Consider the following 4847-nt stretch of genomic DNA (forward strand, 5'->3'; position numbering starts at 1 on the left):
CAAAATGCCATTAGCTGCTTTTTCCAGCAATGTATACATTCTTCACTGTCTTTGCATGTATAGGCTTAATATTTTTATTTTGCTGATGATACATCTTAGGTGTATCTATGTTGATAATGCATTTATATAGTGTGAGTTAGGGTGTTATATTTAAACTCCCTTTACAGCATTTAGCATAGCTTTTCAGTCACTTAAAAAATAACTTTCAGGATGGTTATGATGATGACGACAGCTTCAAAACTGTACTGCAAATACTGAGTAATTTCATCACAAATATAATTTTCTTTCAAAAAATAAATAAAAGAACCAAGAAAAAAAGCACCACACAAAAATGATAATTTTATTTCTTCATTATGTTTTCTCTGTTTTCTAAATTGTTTATGTTGAGCATGTTTTACTTTTTAATTATGGTATTATACTTTAGCATATTACTTTGGTTTTCCCTATAGAAAAATCAGATTTTTCTCTCTGGTGTTTGCTCTAAGCCTTTACCAGACAGCGACATGGCCAGCAGGAACTGTGAGGCCCCATTTTTTGCCATACGATTTCCTCCAGAACGCCGTTGGGGTCACCTGTGTCCCTGGAATGCGGTACCTGCCTGGCTGAGGGGCCTGCCACTCCACCCCCAGGGCAGGGTTGTTTCTTTAGTGGCTGGTAGCTTTTAGAATCAAACTAGTAACCAGCCTTTCACAGGAGCTTATTTGCAGTCCCAAAACTACCCCAGGTAATTTGGCTAATACTGTTACCTGCCTTATTCCACCTCTTGTTCCAACCAAGGTAGGGAGCCTACAGATTCCTGGGTCCCACAAAGGTGACAGCAATTGAGGAGCTCATGCCTGAGATCCAGGACAGACTTTTGCTTGAAGCCACAAGTGTGTGTTTACACAAGGAACACAAAGGACCCAGGGTCAAGGAGTGAAGTTTCCTGGCCTCCCTATGCTGTCTGACTAAGTGAACTTGGACAAGCCTCTGTTTGAAGCTCTTTGCCACCTGTCCACGGGCACAAACCATGATGCAGGGGAAACACACAATCTCGGACACCTTTCCTGACCCAAACTGTTCTGTTCGTTTCATAGAGTGCGACTAATAGTGAGAGTGAACCCTTGCCATGTACCAGATGCAATTCTAAATGCTTCATACATGTTAACTCATTTCATCTTGAAAACAACCCTGAAATGTACATTCAGTTATCATTTTCATTGTCATCATCACCACCATTATCATCCATTTTTAGTAGATGAAAAGCTGAGGCACAGTGAGGCCAAGTGCACACAGCCAGGGCATGGAGGGACAGGGATTCAAACTCCGCTGAACTGGCCATCAAATCTGGGCCATTAACTTTCTTCTCTTCTGCCTCTCTGTGATGTGAATTCTGTTCATCCTATTTTCTGCCTTCGTTCCAAACCTGGCCAGAGGTGGTCAGTCAAACACAGCGACTCACCAGCAAAACAGCAAAGTGGATGAATCCCACCCTCCCTGCCCTTCAGCTGTCCCAGGGACCCCTGCCCCACCCTTCTCCTTCCTCTTCAACTATGCAAGGATGGCAGAAGCCCGCCCCCTGCAGCCCAGACTCCCTAAGATAAGTTGATGGACGGAGGGGTTCCCACCCACTTGGGCCCCCTATTCTGAAGTGAGAAAGCACTACTTTCCTGGTTTGGGGAAAAAGAAGAAATACAACACCCATCACTTAATGAACACACTCTGCACATACACACACATATATATAAATTAACTCATTTGGTCTTCAAAACAACCCATTCTTGTTACTAGTCCCATTTTACAGATGAGGATTGGGGAGCTTGTATACCTTTGCCTACAGGCCCACATTTAGAAAAGAAAGAGGAAATACCCCACGAATACATGCACATGTCCTCTCTGCCTCTTTTCACCCTCTCTCCCCCCATTTGGTCATCTCATCTCCTGACTCTCATCATCAGTCTAATTTGTGGGGAAAAAACTTTAATCACATTATTAACGCAAATCAAGTATTTGGGGTATATTGCTGGACTATTAGTCACTAAAAATGATGTAGATGTATATTCGTTAACACACAAAAATGCCCATACTCTATTGTTAAGTGAAAGATGTAAATTATAGAATAGAATAATCCCATTTTTGTTATAAAAAAACATATATAGGGCTTCCCTGGTGGTGCAGTGGTTGAGAGCCCACCTGCCGATGCAAGGGACACAGATTCATGCCCCGGTCCGGGAGGATCCCACATGCCGCGGAGCAGCTGGGCCCGTGAGCCGTGGCCGCTGAGCCTGCACGTCCGGAGCCTGTGCTCCGCAACGGGAGAGGCCACAACAGTGAGAGGCCTGTGTACCACAAAAAAACAAAAAACAAACAAGCAAACAACAACATATATATATATGGAAAGATATAACTAATGTGCTAAGTTTTGATGAATGAGTATGGCTTCTGTGATAAGAAAATTATATTTTAAAATTATTTTTTGAAGGCTCCAAGAATCTCTGCTTGGCTTCCAAAGGCACGCATGCCCTTGACCTTACTCTGGTCCTTACAGAATGTGCCAACAGTGAGACTTGTTGGCATGCAGCTGCACCCAGCCAGGGAGGGGAACACGTGCCAGCCCCGTAGAAGGTCATCTGGGCACCGCCCCTCCAGCTCAGCATACCCTCATTATTATCACTGCTGGTGGAGCAGTCTTTGCCCCATGATTCTTATCACTTTCATTTTTTTCTTTTTTTTTTTTTTTTTTTACCTCATTAAAACAACAGTAATCTTGGTGTAAGGAGTGGAAATGGGAAATTGACTTTTCAATCGTTTGGTCATAAAAAAGTGGTGGTGATGGAAAGGCAATCCTTGGAATTTTCCAGTCCCAGTTTATGGCCCAGTGTATTTTTAAGTGATTGGATGATAACATTTGCAGAAACTCCTGCTGTGAAATACTGCTTTTAAACTCCCCTGCAGCTGCCCAGTCTCAGAAATGGGACATTTCTAACATTATATGTCTAGTGGGGGCTTTAAACTGACACTAGTGTAAGACAGCATTGTCTTGGTCCTCTCCCTGTGGACACTGGATTTCCCACGCCCATAATTATGGGATACTACTGGTATTTCCATTGCCCCAGGAGCTGGGTTTTCAAACTCATAGGAGAAATTGTCTCAGAAGCGTCTTTCTCTGAATCCATGTGCTACAGGAAACAGACATTTTAGTCTCCTCCTCTTCTTTCAGTCTTTTCCTCTGGTGCACCAACCTCTCCTCCATTAACTCGCCCACATTCAAGGGAGACTGTCAGGTTCTGGCTTTCCTATTACATTTCATTGGATTGTCACACACTGTCTTGGTTGGAGTTCCTGGGACGAATCATTTTGCAGGGCCCAAGAGCCATCCCATGACCCCAACAAGTACATACCCCTTTAAAACAAGAACTTGCTTTGGTGGTCAGCCCATGCCCTGAAAGACTGAAAGCTGTAAGTCTTCAGGGTTGAGGTAGGTAATAACCCTTGATTGTAAGACAGGAGTTTTGGTTTAGCCACCCCATGAATGCTGTATGTGAAATGAAAAGGGTGATTGTCTTTTAACTCTGTTTTTAAAGGATTTTTTTTTTCCTCTCTGCCTCTTAGGAGGTGGAATTTTATTTTATTTTATTTTTTTGTTGAAGTATAGTTGATTTACAATGTTGTGTTAATTACTGCTGTATAATTCAGTTATACATATATACATATTCTTTTTTTAATCTTCTTTTCCATTTTGGTTTATCATAGGATACTGAATATAGTTCTCTGTGTTATACAATAGGATCTTGTTGTTTATCCATTCTATATATAAAAGCTTAACATCTGCTGACCCTAACCTCCCACTCCATGCCTCCCCCAACCCCCTCCCCCTTGGCAACCACCAGTCTGTTCTCTGTGTCCATAATTCTGTTTCTGTTTCATAGATAGGTTCATTTGTGTCATATTTAAGATTCCACATATAAGTGATATCATACGGTATATGTCTTTTTCTGACTTACTTTGCTTAGTATGGTGATCTCTAGTTGCATTCATGTTTCTGCAAATGTCATTATTTCATTCTTTTTTATAGCTGAGTAGTATTCCATTATATATATATATATATATATACCACATCTTCTTGATCCATTCCTCTGTCGATGGACATTCAGGTTGTTTCCATGTCTTGGCTATTGTGAATGGTGCTGCTATGAATATAGGGGTGCAGGTATCTTTTTGAGTTATAGCTTTGTCCGGATATATGCTCAGGAGTGGGATTGCTGGATCATATGGTAGTTCTATTTTTAGTTTGAGGAACCTCCATACTGTTTTCCACAGTGGTTGCACCACCTTATATTCCCACCAGTGGTGTAGGAGGGTTCCCTTTTCTCCACACCCTCTCCAGCATTTATTATTTGTAGACTTTTTAATGATGGCCATTCTGACCAGTGTGAGGTGGTACCTCATTGTAGTTTTGATTTGCATTTCTCTAATAATTAGTGACGTTGAGCATCTTTTCATGTGCCTATTGTTCATCTGTATTTCTTAAAGGATTGTTTTTTTAAAGGTGGTTGGCTTGTGTCTAGATAGGCAGTCCCTAAACCTCTGGCCACTTTTAGTAACAGGAAGAACTACACTCAACTGGTCACATAAAAAGAGAGGGGCCAGGAGCCATCTCCACAGGTGGCCTAGAAAAAGGGGATGAGCAGTGTCCCACCCCGATGCTGCTGTTGCACCTACTGAGGTCCTTGGACCCTCATCCTTTCTCCAGGGTCAACTCTTGTGAGCTCTGTCTGCACTGGGGAGAGAACATACCATTGACTCCCTCCACTGGCTCAGTACCTCCCTCCACCTTTTCTTGCCAGGTCTCCAGAGGCCCCCCCTTG

This window comes from Monodon monoceros, unplaced genomic scaffold (assembly GCF_005190385.1).
Source record: "Monodon monoceros isolate NGI ecotype Baffin Bay Population unplaced genomic scaffold, NGI_Narwhal_1 Super_Scaffold_5, whole genome shotgun sequence".
NCBI classification, from domain to species: domain Eukaryota; kingdom Metazoa; phylum Chordata; class Mammalia; order Artiodactyla; family Monodontidae; genus Monodon; species Monodon monoceros.